This window comes from Lissotriton helveticus, chromosome 8, assembly GCF_964261635.1.
Source record: "Lissotriton helveticus chromosome 8, aLisHel1.1, whole genome shotgun sequence".
In the NCBI taxonomy this organism is placed as follows: domain Eukaryota; kingdom Metazoa; phylum Chordata; class Amphibia; order Caudata; family Salamandridae; genus Lissotriton; species Lissotriton helveticus.
Genome location: NC_136069.1, coordinates 880682985 through 880699495, shown reverse-complemented (window position 1 = coordinate 880699495; position 16511 = coordinate 880682985).

Genomic DNA, 16511 nt, shown 5'->3' with positions numbered 1-16511 from the left:
TATCACTGTGTCACTGGGAGTGTGGTTGTAAATACTTTACACATTGCCTTGAAGATAAGCCTGGGTGCTTGTGCCAAGATACTAGGGGGTGAGCAGGGGTTATCAATGAGGGTCTCCCTCCTTTCCCTGTCTAGAAGCAAGGGTCCCTATTTGGACTAAGGCAACTGCCTCAGCCAACTAGAGACCCCCATTTCTAACACTTTACATTTGGGACGACCTCAGGGGAAGCAGACAATGATTCTCTGAGGTTGCTAAACCAAATTTCCAAAGGAGACGCTGTCCAATTTGAGGATCAGTTACCACCGTACTCAGGCATCGCAAACTAATCAGTGGTCTGCCATCTTCTTTAAGCAAGTATTAGTAGCAACTTGTTTGACAAGTATCTCCAGTCCATATTCTACTTTAGTCTGACCCGACAGGCCATATGCAATATAATTTTCAGGTAATTCATGTATTTGGACAGAGTTTCCATTCACTGTTTCATGGTCTGGATGTGTGAATTCAAGGGTCATAATTTGCATTAGATAAACCTTTCTGCTAAGACTAAAGCTCACAAAATCTGCTTCTGATCCTTTGTGAAAAACAAGAGTACTGATGACATTCATCTAATCCTTTGTGATATGAATATGTCATTGTTAAAGCATTTACAGCTTAAGCTCAGACAAACACATTGAGGACTTTCGTCTTCTTTTTCTGCAGTTCAAGTTGGCTCCAATGTCCTTCTGGCTTGGAGATGACAGAACTTTAGGTGAAGTTCTATTCAGGTCCTGCTAGTGAATGCCTAGGTGCAACATTGTTTTAAAAAGTTCCTAGGTTGCTGCAGTAAGGAAAAGAGATGCCAACAAAGCATTTTTCAATATGTCCATTATCTAGGTAAAATAGTTTTTCAGGTGCCAGTTAGATGGCTTCCACAAATTGGAAGCATGTCTTCTGATTAAGATGTTTTCACTTTTTATGCCATGGATCCAGTATCATCGCTTACTTCAACCAATGAAAGATAACATGAGAAAGATGATGAATGGAAGGTTATGAACAATTTCTAGATACATATATTACATTAATCACATCACATCTGGCTATGATTAATATTGGATGCTATACTTCAACAGTTGATGCAAATATTTTGATCAATTTTGAAGAGATTTGTTTGATACTGTCAAATATTATAAGTGGTCAAAAAAGAATAAGCCATTCATTTTTCAGTAAATCTAAATTTAGCAATCAATTCCACACTAGCAGAAATCTGCATTTATATCTGTATATATATATGTATATAAATATTGATATGTATGTGTGTGTGTATATATATATATATATATCTGAATGACATTATTTATTACAAACAGTGCATGGTAAAGACTGTCATGTAAGACAATGCTTTCTAAATGTCAAGCATGCAGGTTAAACTGATATTCATTCAGGATATTCAGACTATCACACCTCTGCATGTAACTGGCTGGCAGAGGGCTGTCAAGCAGGCCACTCACATTTACCAAAAAAAGTTAATTGCAGCCAACTTTAAAGTTATCATATTTTCCCCTATAGCTACTTCCACCAATACAGGTCAGAGCGGCTGTCTTCTGCTGCCTCTTTTGCCCCATCATCTGTAACCTTCTTCTTTGTGCATACCCTTTGCCCTTACTTGCCAGGTGTCCTTAACACAGGCATATTTTCCACCCGTGTGATAACCTCATCACGCCGTTCCTCTCTGGAATTGTGTTTAACCTTAATCACAACTGTTGGAAATGGCCCTGTCTGAAGAGTCACCACAAACTCTTTGCCTTTCTCCTCCTTTTTTTGCTGGACTCTTTTTGTTGGCTTTAGCACTCTGAGCACTTTACCACTGCTAATCAGTGCTAAAGTATATGTGCTTCTCCCCTAAACATGTGTGTAATTAGTATATACCTGACTGGCATATTTAATTTACTTGTAAGTCCCTTGTAAAGTAGTATACCATATACCCAGGGCCTGTAAGTTACATGCTACTAGTGGGCTGCAGCACTGATAGTACCAACAACAGAAGTAGCCTTTCAAACCTGTCGTAGGCCTGCCACTGCAATGCCTGTGTTTGCAGATTAACGCCACTTCGACCTGGAGTCTAAAATTATTTGCCAAGCCTTAAACTCCCCTATTAATACATATAAGTCACCCCTACGATAGGCCCTAGGTAGCCGTAAGAGCAGGGTTCTATGTAAGTAAAGGTTAGGGCATGTTCTTATATGTGTTGCTTGTCGTGGTAGGGACAATCAGCCTATTTCATTTTTCACTACTGCTAGGCTTCGTCTTCTCATAGGTTAGCATTGTAAATTCCTTAGTACATTTGTATGCTGTAATTCCTTATCAGAGTGGAGTAGCTGTTTCATATTTCATTTGTTTGGAATGGCATTGATAAATCCTACTTACTGGTAAAGTTGGATTTAACATTACTATATCAGAAATGCCACTTTTGGCAAGTGGATATTTCTCTGCACTTACTGCTCTGTCTACAATACACATCTGGGATGGGTGATAGTTACACGTTGTGCATTCCCTCTAGGCAGCCAGAACACAGGGAAGATAGGTGAGTCTGAGTACCCTTCTACATACATCAGCATTCTGATGGCCAGGCCTGGGAAGGATGGAAGGGAGGGGCTAACATTTGATTTGAAGGGGTTGTGTCCTGTACTGAACCAAAGGACTGATTACCCCTCACAGATTGCCTGGCATACAATATTGGGTTGAAAGGGGTCTTTGAGCACTTCAGAGAGTTGCTTTAAAGTCACACCACACATAAAAGGCACTTTTGGGTATAAGTACTAGGTGTATGACCCCATAAAATCTTTTGGATCTGGAAGTGAAGCTGAGCCTGCAGAACTGCTGTGCTGCCTAAATGACTCATCTTGACTGCTGATCTAGAAGGCCTGTGCTTCTCTTTGTTTCTTTGCTGTCTGCTGTTCTCCGACTCTGTTGAAGGAGAGCTAGATTCTGGCTTCTGCCAAGTGTTCTCTAAGGACCTGCTGGCTTTCCTCCTGTTATTCTGAAGCCTCAAGGACACAAAAGACTTCCAACTCATTACCTACAGCTCCTAGGCCAGTCTTCAACTCGCTCCTGACCCCCAAGGGGCACCTCTTCAATCCAGACCCTTGAAATCAACCTTTTGGGCTCTTCATGACCACTAATGGGCCTGTTCAAGATGAAAGTGTGCTGCTCGCTCAAAGGATCAGCTTCAGCTGCTACAACATTGTCTCAATACACAGCAAGCATTGCCACCTGCGATTGTGAGACCCTTTCTGCTACCTGTGATGCCCAGCTGAAGCTTTGTGCCCGCAGGATCATCGCTAGCGACGCTCTACCTCCTCCCACTGACCATCTCACCTGCAACCAGGACTCTTGGCTCAATTTGAGAAGGTAAAATGTCAGCAGTACCTGTTTGGAACTGTATCCGACCAAGGCTTCATCACAGTTGGCCTGAACTTTGAGTTTTCCCTTGTCTAGTGCGTCATCAAGTAACCTTTTAGCGCCATTGACTTTTAAGCTTTGTTTTTGGTTTATTCTTTAAAAAGTCATAACTCTGGTCCTATATCTGTGAAATAACAATCCCAGGCATATATTAGAGCAATAACCAATAGATTTAAACAAAACAAAACAAACTAGTACAGTTTTAGGACATATACATTTTTAATTTGATTAAAAAGGATTCAATAAAAAACAGTGCATTGATCAAAATTGATAAAAGATTCTATAATGATACATGTGTATTCACAAGGAAATTTAATTAAAAAGGAGGTCAGGTGGCATCCGGTCGACGCGTTTCGACATAAACTATGCCTTCATCGGGACTTAAACCATCCAATTTCTGTAAAAAAGATTATAACAATAGTTTACTTATTACACCTTCTATCATTAAATGATATAACTGAACTAGTTCTAGTTTGTTACAACATTCTATTGGTATAAACATTCGCAATAATGATGTACCGCCTTATATACAGATATTTTACACCTATGCATATACAGATTTCCATACCCAAGCCACATTTTAATATGTACGGGCAAACACGGAGATGTGATACTCAGAGTTCAATTATTTGGCAAAATACAAAAGTTAACACATTTTGTCAACAACATTCTTGTATATCATTCCTTCATCAAGCAATACTGCCAGGTTAATCAGATCTAATGGTTCAATTGGTGGTTGTCATCCAATTGCCTAGTCCATCTAAGCATTTCAATAGCTTTGTGTTTGCTTAAGGCTTTTACTAAAACACGGTTCCTTATTATTTCTTAAGTACAGGGAGAATTATAAAATAGAGAAAATAGCAGAAAAAGATAGGAAAGGTAGGAAAATAGAGAAATTCCGTATTTGTTACACTATTTCAGTTAGGATCCCTATTTTAGAAAATTGGTGTCTTAATTATAAGCATCAGTTTACTATGATTTTATGGAGACAACTTTTCCTACGATTCAAACGCATACGTTTCAATTTCTTACCTAAACTTGTACTTGAGTACAAGAACAGTACTGTTCTCTAATTATTTAAGCTGCAGTGCTGCTGTATAGATGCTGTATCCTCGGATTCAAAGCTGGGTGATTTATTTACAGTTTTCTAAAAGGACCAAGATGACATGCGGGTGAGCCATGGGTCAAAAACTTTTTTTCTTTTCTTTTTTTCAGTTCCCTTGTTTAGAGACTTTATTGTTACGCTAACAAGATTACACATAACTGCTCACCTTTTGTTTCTATTTAGTGTTCTTTAGGAGCTTCCATAGCCTGAGTTTTTTGTTAAAATACGAACAGATCACAGTATCCTATTAGTCAAAAAAACAACAATTGCTTTAGTATGTGCCCACAGTCGTACTTATTTATTATTCAACAGAAGCATATTGCTGGTTCTCTTACCCTTAGAGGATTATATTATGTTCTTGTACTGGGGTCTTTTTGGTGACACGACGAGGCCTCCGGTGTGTTGAATGAGGTCCTAACAATATAACACATCAGCAAAATAAGCCGGGATTCTGTAGTACTAATTTATAAAAAAAATACGGGTGGTCAGTGTATGATTACCACTTACCTAAATATCTTTAAGTGATATTCCTGCGTGGTGCCAATTCGTTCACGTAGGTTGAGTTAAAACTTGTATAGGGCAAGGACGTCCTGTGTTCTTTTATATTCTGCTGCTATAAATGATGTTGGCTCCTAATTAGAGAAAGGGCGAGCAGCCTGTTAATATGTCTCTTTAAACAACCACTATTTGTCGGTTCACTTTTAAGATCTCAGGCGTCTACCTCATCCTGATACAACACCGCAACTAAACAGACTACCGATTGCTCGCACCATTTAAAGTTGCACACATTTTTACATTCTGATACTACCGCTTACCTAATTATAAAGGGCCGCTGATTCATACACAGTACGCTACCCCACTCGTAATTCTGTTCTGAGTGTACGGCGGAGACGTCGTGATATTCCGCCTTTTTGGATATCAAACGCGCGTAACTCCTAGTAAAAAAGGTGCAAGGTTTTAATTTTACCCGGTTTGATGCAAGAGGCTAATTTAAAGTCGGTTGAACGCTGCATGGCATACGCGGTTTCCTACCTTGAGTTTACACGGGGGTGCCGACAAATCCGGATACACTGCCGATGGGTCAGCTTTTTCAAAGAGAACAGCCCCGATTTGCAATTTAGGAGTTCTTTTATAAGGACGGGTGTCATTGGTTAGTATAGAGCCTAGGTTCTTAAAGGGGAAGGCCCTATTTACACACAGTATATATTTAGAGGGTTCTTCTCATATTATATATTTATAGCCATTTTCATAGAATTGCATTATGCCAAGGCAGGTCCTGATTAAGGCCATGACTAAAGGTCTTGAGAGAAAAGATCCAGAAGACTTCTCGTCTTTTTCTTATTTTCTCTCCTCCCTTAGTATTCGGTATTTGTACCTTTTCTAAAATGCGCCACCGTATTTCTGATGGGGCATGATTGAAATCTGAGAAATGTGCAGCAAGTGGGGCAGCCAGTTTCCTGGTTTTGATTGCTGACCTATGTTCAGTTAGCCTAACTTTAATTGTTCTTGCAGTCTCGCCCACATATCCTAAGTTGCAAGGACACATGAGCAAATAAATAACATTGCTGGTGTTGCATGTCCACAATTCATTTGCTACAATGTTATATCCATTTAGTTGGAAAGTCTGCCCTGGTATGATACCATCACAGGAGTGGCAAGAGCCACATCTCGAAGTGCCCTTTACTGGGTTTGCTCCCTGTATAGATTTTTGTACAAATGGGATTTTTTCAGAGGTACCAGCATGTCTTGATCTAACTACAAAGTCCTTTAAATTCTTATTCCTCCGATGTGCATACATCGGTTTTTGGAGTTTTGGGGCAGACGGTTCTAGGTTCAATAGGTGCCAATTAGCATTAACTATCTGCCTGATCGTCGCATTTAGTGTTGAGTGTCGTGTAACACACACTAATTTCGGTTCCTGGACTTCCTTTTTTGATCTCAAGAGAGCATCACGGTCATAGTATCGGGCCCTCTTATAGGCCTCACGTACCAGGCGATGAGGATATCCCCTATCGAGGAATTTTTGCTTCATCTTTACAGACTGACTATCGTAGTCCTTGATGTTTGTGCAATTTCGTCTCACCCTAAGGAACTGGGAGAAGGGAATACCATCCTTCTGACTCCTAGGGTGATAACTCGAAAAATGAAGCAAGGTGTTTCTTGATGTGGGCTTCGAGTATAGGTCTACTTCCAACGTATTGTTTTTATTCCGGATATATATATCCAGGAATTCAACTTCAGAGGTGTGGACATGGGCAGTAAAACGAAGATTTTCGTCCGCAAGGTTAACCCACTCCAGGAATTCTCCCAGAGTCTGTTCCCCACTGGTCCAGATAAAGAAGATATCATCAATGAACCTGTACCAGTGGGAAACAGACTCATAAAAAGGGGCCATCTCATTATGTATATTATGTGCCTCAAAAAGAGCCATATATATATTTGCTATGGACGGAGCCATGGCTGCCCCCATGCTTACACCCTTTGTTTGCTGATACATACGGTCTCCAAACTGGAAGACATTTTCCTGCAATACTATAGACAGGCACTCATAGATAAACTGCTTGTTGCAGGGTATCTGATGTAAGTCTATAAACCACATAGTGGCATCTAAAGCTCCTTTTTGTGGGATGTTACTGTATAACGCTTCAACGTCCAGCGTGACTAGGAGATCCCTGTTACCATTGAATTGGAGATTTTCCACTTTTGCAATCATTTCTCCAGTATCTTTAATATAAGATGGAGATAGTGGTATATAGGGTCTCAGTATATTGTCTATATACTTAGAAAGGGCTTCAGTTGGGGTGCCAATAGTTGATACTATGGGTCGATAAGGTGGATTTATTTGGTCCTTGTGCATTTTGGGAAGACCATAGATGCATGCTACTTTACCTTGTGAATTATTCAAAAATTCGTACTCTTTTTTATTTATTGTATCCTCATCCAGTGCTCTCTTTGTTACCTGCTGAATCTTCCTAACTAACTTATTTGTCGGGTTATTCCTAACTTCTTTATAAAACAGGAGGTCATTCAACATATCTAACATATTTTCCTCATATTTGTTAGAATCAATCAAAACGATGCCACCTCCCTTATCGCTGCTCTTTATTATTAGCGATTTATTGTTCTTCAAACTAAGTAAGGAGTCATGTTCCTTCTTAGAGATGTTATATTTTGATTTAGGAACATATCTCAAGGCCTGATCTAATTTTGTTAGAACAACTTTTTCAAACATCGCCATCTCTGGACCAAGTTGGTCCAGTGATGGTGTGAAGGTGGAGGGCAAAGCTACAATATTGTTTGAAATATTATCATTTTCTAATTCTGTCTTATCCATGAAAATTTTTTTTAATCTTATTTTCCTGAAAAAGGAGTGTATATCTTGATAAAGTTCAAATAAGTTTACATTGGCATGAGGGACAAACGTTAAACCTTTTGAAAGTAAGGATATATCTGAAGCTTCTAGGTTATGTTTGGTCCTACTCATTAGATTGTTGTTGTTTAGGTCTTGTTTGATTCATATGAATATAATCTATATTTTCCTAATATAGTCATTGAGTTACTGTGTGAGTGTGTTGCACAAATACTTAACAAATTACCTCTTTAGATAAGCCTGACTGCTCTGTGCCAATATACCAGAGGGTGAGCATAGGCTATCGTTTAGTGTGCACTTAGTTTACCCTGACTAAAGTGGTGATCCTTGCCTGGCCTGCGTGCATACTTCAGCCAACCAAGGATTGCAATTCTGACATTGGTGATCAGTGGAGAGAATAGGACTTGTGTTTGTGTAATACCATATTGTAACTCATTGTTCACTACAAATCTGTACTTAGGCCATTTAAAAATGTATTCAATTCTCCCTGATTAGCCGTTTGAATTTTCTTACTAAATTGTTTCTCAATCTTGGAGAAGCTACAGCTACCCCTGCACCTGATGGTTTTGAATTTGATCTGGCCAGGTTAGAGCCTTACACTGTGGCTCAGATTAAGAATTCTTGCAAAGTTTTTCAGGTCTCCATGAGAAGCTTCAACAGGAAGGTGAAGATGCAGAAAGCATTGAGGGTTTGGGTGGAGTCCCAGGTTGCAGGGGATGACAATCTAGATGAGGAACAGAAAATTACCAATTAGGAGTGTGACTTGATTTTGGAGTTGGAAATGGCTCTGAAACTGCTTGTGGAGGGGCCAACAACTTGCCAAGGGTAGTAGTGGTTACCAGAGCAGGTATCATTGTCTCCTCAAAGAGCCTGTCCCCAGAGGAGCAAGCAGACAGAAGGGAGGAAGGAAAATTGAAGTTATACCTTGCCTTGCCTTGGAGCAGGCTTGTGAAGAAAGTATGCTGGGCATTGAGGATAGGAAACTTACCCATGAGCTCAACCTCAGAGAGCTGGATATCAGAGCCCTGCAAGAAGGGTCCAGCAACAGTAATGGTGGCAACATACTTGCAGTGTTTTCACAGAAGTCAGGGGTCAGAATGGGAAAAGTCTATTAGAACAAAGCTGGAATCCTGCTGTGCCTTCATAGTACAGGCAATAGAACAAGACCGTCTTTAGTACGCATTTTTTCAGCATGCAAGTTGTTATAACAGCCTTATAACAGCCTGCTTTAGGGGGTGCATTGGTGGAATGGCGTTGAATTTAAAGTCCAACACTTTCCCTACTGTTGCACAGACTGGAGTTGGAATAGTAAATTAACCTATTCCAAAATCCAGCGCCCCCCCTAAGATAAGTTGTTAAAATGACTTGCATGCTTAACAAATGCGTACTAAAGACATGTTCGTTGTAATGACGGTGCTGTTAAGGCACAGCTGGATTCCAGCTTGCGGAATGCCATTATAAATTCATCAGAATACCTAAGGATTTAGTGCCTAGCTATGTGGTGGGGTATGGCGTGGACAAGTGGCTTGTAGCCTATGAAGTGGCTCTAAGAGTGCACAAGGTCGTAGAGGAGTTATGGGGTAGTGGGTTATGGAAGTACATGCCCATGGTGGTGATGGACACCCTTTTAACACTAGAGGTGGGGGACCAGGCATCCTACACTGCTATGAAAGCCCTCTTGAACAGTAAGTTTGGGCTGATACCTGAGAAATAACACAACAGGCTCAGGGCCAGTCACAAGCTATCCACACAGAGTTGGGTTGAGCGCTTAGACTATGCTGGTAAGGCACTGAAGGGCTGGGTGAAGGGCAGCCAAATAGATGATTATTTAGGGCTGTTAAACTTATTTTTAATGAAGGAAAAGATTGATATTTGTTTTACAGAGTTGCACCAACAACTAGTAGATAGTAAGCTTCTTAAACCCAGGAAACCTGCTGATGAGGTGGACATCTGGACAGCACCAGAGTGTCCAGAAACGTACCTGGGGTCACCCCTAGAAGGATGGTTCAGGTTCCTCCAAACAGAGTGAGGGGGAGGTCCAGAGAGACCCAGACATTTCCCAGGCTAAGGAGGAAGGAAAGAGTTCCCATGACCCTTCTGAAAAGAGTGAGGGAGGTTCTGGTGGGCAGAGGCCCCGGGTGACCCATTTCCAACCCATTGCTTTAATTGTTCCCAATTAGGACACAGGCAGGGGAACTTTGTCTGTTCAAAGACACCACCCCAGCACCCACTGGTGGGAAACCTACATGGCTCTCCAATGTGGCCTTAGGGGAAAGTAGTCCCCAGGGGCAGGTCATAGAACATGCCATGATCTCCCTCAGCTGGGATATAGACTAGGAGGCTGAGTTGGTGATCCATGAGGGTGAGAACCATCACTTCCACCAGGTGAGAGTGAATGGGGTCCCAATCACTGATCTGGGGGATACTGGGACTAGTAGGACCATGGTTTGGAAGAAGTAGTTTCCTCAGAGCAGTACACCGACGAGGGGTGCAGCGTGGCTCCAGCCCATGCGTTGGACTTTTGCGTCTATGGCCCTCGTGTCCCTAGAATGGGGTGGGGAGGGAACCCAGAGTAAGGTCACAGTTATTCCCCAGATGCCCATTGACTGCATTCTGGGTAATTAGTTGCCCCCAGTGTCAGGATAACTTGGAGGAATGGCCACCACATGTGCCCAGACAGTGCAGTTTTCTGGGAAGACCACCACCAAATGGAGGGTACAGAACCTCAGATCGAGGGTCTGACTCGTGTCCAGTCTAAGGATATAGACCCTGGATTGGAGCACCAGTTGCAGGAAACCTCCCCTGAGCTGGTAGGTGGTAAAGTGGAGAAAGGATGCAAGGCCCCTGGGGCTATGCCCGCCACTCTGATAAACCACAGAGGGCAGACACCCCTTGATTGCCTGGTGCCTGGCTCTTGACACTGACAGTTGTCAGTGGCCTTTGTTGGTTGCTGTCCCTATGGGCAGAGTTTATCTTGGGTTGGGGAGAGACGTCAGACCCAACAAGATGAATGGCCCACAATACTTTGTTGGCCATGGTAGTACTGTCTACCTACTGGGATGCATCTGTGAGCACATTAAAGTTAGGTGCTGCACAGATGGGACCCACAGGTAAGGAGAAGGATTCCCCATGGATGAACTCAGTGGCCCTACTGAGCATAGACAGAGGGATCCACCTTGGTTCAGAAAGGCTTTGAACTAGCAAGTGTCCCTGCAGAAGTGGGCCATTGTCTATGTTCTATAACTATAAGCAGGGAAGTCCATCAAGGTATTGATTAGTCTGCCCAGGCTTTAGGCTGGGGGGGGGGTCATGTTGGAAAATGGCCCTCTCTGAAGGGCCACCCCAAATATTTTACCTTCCTCCTCCTCTTTTTGCTGAACTCTTTTTGTTGGTCTTCGGACTCTGAGCACTTTATCCCTGCTACTGTGTGCTAAAGTGCATGTGCTTCTTCCCTAAACATGTGTGTAATTGGTGTATATGTGATTGACATTATTTATTTTACTTGTTAGACCCTTGTAAGGTGGTATACCTTATACGTACCCAGGGTGTGGAAGTAAAATGCTACTAGTGGGCTGCAGCACTGATTGTGCCATCCACTGAAGTCACCTTTAAAACCTGTCTCAGGCCTGCTACTGCAGTGTCTGTGTGTGCAGATTCCTGAAACTTCGACTTGTATTCTGAAACTACTTTCCAAGTCTTAAACTCCCCTTTTATTACATTTAAGTCACCCCAAGGTAGGCCCTAGATAGCCCTACCGGCAAGGTGCATGTAATCAAAAGTAGGGCATGTACTTTTAAGTTTTGAATGTTCTGATATTGACAAACAGCCTACTTCGTTTTTCACTACTGTGAATCCTACTCCTCTCAAAGGTTAGCATTGGAAATCCCTTAATACATTTTTCAGCTGTAATTCCTACTCAGAGATGGGTAGCTTTTTCCTTTTCATATGTTTGGAATGGTATTGATAAATCCTACTTACTGGTAAAGTTAGATTTAACATTACTATATTAGAAATGCCACTTTTAATGGACATTTCTCTGCCCTTACAGCTGTGTGTGCCTCACAGCCTGTCTCCAATACTCATCTGGGGTGGGTGATAGTTACAATTTGTGTATTCCCTCTATGCATAACTCCAGTTCTAATTGTTGTATTTTTCTTGTTTTGGTCTTGTTTTATTCATACAAATATAATCTATAGTTCTTACCAAGTGTGGAGTATTTTTGTGGTGTATACATTGTGTGACTGTATGTGTGTTTGTTACACAAATACTTTACACCTTGCTCTTTAGGTAAGCCAGACTGCTCTGTGCCAGGCTACCAGAGTATGAGCACGGACTATCTTTTAGTGTGTACTTAGCTTACCCTGACTAGAGTGCTGATTTCTGCCTGGCCTGGGTAAATACCTCAGCCAACAAGGAATTCCACTTCTAACAAAACCCATGCACTTCAATCCATTCTTCAGAAAGCATTGTTGGATATATTTACCTTTTGGCACATTGTAGTGCTGCAGCTATCATAACCAGTATTTCCTACTGCAAAATGGAAGTTGGGTCAATGTTTGTGAAATATGTTACTCTAAATCTGGACAAAAATCCTTTTTCCATGAAAGTTAGGCACAACTTCTAGATATGGTGATATCATGTGTTCTCTCTCCAAAGTATAACCTCCAATAGATGACTGTTTCCATTTAATAGATCCCATCTACTGACACACTATGGAAGCAGTTTGAAGTACTTTGGAGCAGTCTGAGCTATTTACCAAATTGGTTACTACTATACCTACTCCCCAGGGTGTGCCATTCTTGCTACTACCCCCTTCCCGAGACCCATGGTGTAATAAGTGATTTACACCCCATGTGAGATACTTTTATTTTACGAACATTGGGTGCCCAGCAACACTGTGTTTTGACCGTGATTTGCATAGTGCTTTACCTCACAGATTACTGGCTATCTGTAAACACCGCAATGGGCATACTGGGCGTGACAGCCCTTTTTAGTCATTTCCACACAATAGAAATTGAATTATTTTATTGAGTGTACCCTATTTCTCACAGTAGCACGTATGGTCAGTGTTACCATTTAAGTGCACCACGTAGAGAACCAGTATCTGTACGTCCTACAATTACAAACTTATGGAAATCATGCCTAATTACTATTTGTCTTTTTCTCTTTTATCTTTGTCTGTGTATGTTGACCAACAATCCTATTTAGTGAAACTTGGTTCCTCTCAACACAAGGTTCACCAAACTAAAATTGTTTTTAAAATTGTTGACATTTATAACCTCAGGTCAGGGTGGGCCTTAGCGCGCCCATACCGCCGAGGTTCACACCCTCTCTTGGTCCTGACAAATACCTTATTAATCATTACACAGAGGCAGAAATATGTTGACCACACACTAATGGATATTGCTGAACAATTTATGTATTCAGTATTTATATCCCACACCCTGTTTTCATACATGTCTGATTGGCATTTAATAAAAAAAATGTTTTGACACAAGCAAGACATTTTTAAATCACTTTCACTAATCTCTGAACACACATTACCAGCTCTGCAGTAATTCTGGTGTTGTAGCACACCAGGGTGGCTTTTGCCCTCTCCTGGTGGGGCCCGATGATGAAGCATGTCACCAATCAGGTTGGTGAGTGAGGGCTTTATTAAGAACCTAGTTGGATTCTACGTTTGTGCTCTATTTCCAAAAAGGCACACTCTTTCGTTGTTATGATTATAATATTTGGGGGACTAAGGTTGCTCCTTATACAATTTCCCTCCCTCTCTTGTTGTTTTCATTACTACTTACTTCCTCCATATTTATCCTTCCATCAAACAAGGTTTATGGTGGTGATGTAATTTCACCACAACTTGCTGTTCACCAATCAAAGGCAAAACTTTCATCAATGTCCAGAACACCATGATGATTTATTTATTTATTTTTATTTACTTATTCAGGGTTTTATATAGCGCGAACATGACCCATGGGCATCAGATCACTTTACAGTTACATGTCGTAAATCGTTTAGAATACGGCAGATATAGCAGTAGTAACAAACACACAGTTCCAATGCGTACCTTTCATACCTGGGTACTACAATAACAACAGTAGGTCACTTAAGTGTAGAATGTACAGACTAAGTCGCAGACGACTCCCTCAACTACGCCGAACACCTCCACTTCCAGATCCACACCGACCCCAACACCACCCTCATAGGAACTCTCGTCTACAGACCTCCCAGACCCCAGGCCCTGTTCAGCGACTCCATCATCGACCTTGCCAGTACCCACGCACTCACCTCCACGGACTACATCCTCCTCGGGGACCTAAACTTCCACCTCGAGAACAACAACGATGCCAACTCTGCCACCCTGATCGCCAACCTCGGCCTCCGACAACTCGTCATCAAACCCACCCACGCCTCCGGCCACACGCTCGACCCCGTCTTCTCCTCAAGCACCCACTTCGCCTTCAACAACACCACCAAATTCCACTGGACCGACCATCACTGCATCCATATCACCTTTAAGAAACCAACTACACACCACGGCACCCAACAGCTACCTCGCCGCTGCTGGAGCAAAGTCACCGAGGACCAGCTGACCTCCACCCGTGCCCAGAACCCACCCACCCACCCCACCAACCCAGACGCCGCCGCCCATAACCTCAGACAGTGGATCGAAGACTGCGCCAACACCCTTGCCCCGCTAAAGAAACTCTCCATCAACCACCCCAGCAAGAAAGCAGCCTGGTTCACCAAAGAACTCCAGATCTCCAAACGTACATGCTGGAAGCTGGAGAAGAAATGGCTCCACGACCGCACACCAGACAGCCACGCAGCCCACAAGGAAGCCATCCGCAGGCATCACCACCTCATCAGAACAGCCAAGAGGTCTTCCTTTAAAACCCGCCTGGATAACAACGCTCACGACAGCAAAGAGCTTTTTAACATAGCGAAGGAACTCTCCAACCCCAGCGCCAACACCAATGACATCCCGCCCTCGCAAGATCTATGCGACTCACTGGCCACCTTCTTCGATTGCAAGATCGCCGACATCCACGACAGTTTCAACACCCCGTCCGCTTTGACCACAACAGACCCCACCCCGAACGCCACCTGCACCAATCAGCTGACCTCCTGGTCCCACGTCAACGACGACGAGAAACGCAAGGTCATGAACTCCATCCACTCAGGTTCCCCGTCAGACCCCTGACTGCACCATATTTTCAACAAAGCAGACAAAACCATCGCCCCCCCAACTACAGAAGATCATCAACATCTCCTTCGACACAGCAACATTCCCGGAAAGCTGGAAGCATGCCAAAATCAACACCCTCCTCAAGAAGCCAAAGGCTGACCCCAAGAACTTCCGGCCCATCTCCCTGCTCCCTTTCCCGGCGAAGGTCATCGAGAAAATCGCCAACATACAGCTGACCCGCCACCTCGAGGAAAACAACATCCTAGACCCATCCCAGTCCTGATTCAGACGAAACCACAGCACCGAGACGGCCCTCATTGCCGCCACAGACGACATCCGGCTCCAACTAGACAACGGCAAAACTTCAACCCTCATCCTCCTGGATCTGTCAGCCACCTTCGACACGTTCTGCCACCGCACACTGAGAACACGCCTCTAAGAAGCCGGAATCCAGGAGAAGGCCCTGGACTGGACCACATCCTTCCTCTCCAGCAGAACCCAGAGCGTCCGCCTCCCACCCTTCCGATCCAGAGCCACTGAACTCATCTGCGGCGTACCACAGGGCTCATCCCTCAGCCCGACCCTGTCAACGTCTACATGGCCCCCCTCGCACAAATGGCACGCCAGCACGACCTGAACATCATCTCCTATGCCGATGACACCCAGTTCATCCTCTCCCTCACCAAGGACCCGCACACCGCCAAAACCAACCGCGACGAGGGATTGAAGGCCGTCGCCGAGTGGATGAGGAGCAGCCACCTGAAACTGAACTCGTACAAGACGGAAGTTCTCATTCTCTGCCCAACCCCTCTGCCTGGGACAACCCATGGTGGCAGTCCGCACTGGGATCAGCACCGACACCCACGGACCACACACGCCTCCTCGACTCCTCCCTCTCCATGTCAAAACAGGTCAACGCCGTCTCCTCCTCCTGCTACAACACCCTCCGCATGCTTCGCAGGATCTACAAATGGATCCTGACAGAAACAAGATGAACTGTGACCCAAGCCCTCGTCGGCAGCAGGCTGGACTACGGCAATGCACTCTAGGCAGGAATCCTGGCCAAACACCTACAGCAGCTGCAACGCATCCAGAATGCCTCCGCCCGCCTGGTCCTCAAAACCCCTCGACACAGCCGCATCACCTCCCACCTAAGAGACCTGCGCTGGCTCCCCGTCAACAAAAGGATCACCTTAAAGCTCCTCACCCACGCACACAAAGCACTCCACAACACCGGACCAGCCTACCTGAACAACAGACTCAACTTCTACACCCCTGTCCTCCAGCTCCGCTCTGACAGCCTCGCCCTCGCCGCCGTCCCCCTCATCCAACGAACTACCTCCGGCGGCAGATCCTTCTGCTTCCTCGCCGCTAAGACCTGGAACAGCCTCCTCACCCACCTGCAGCAG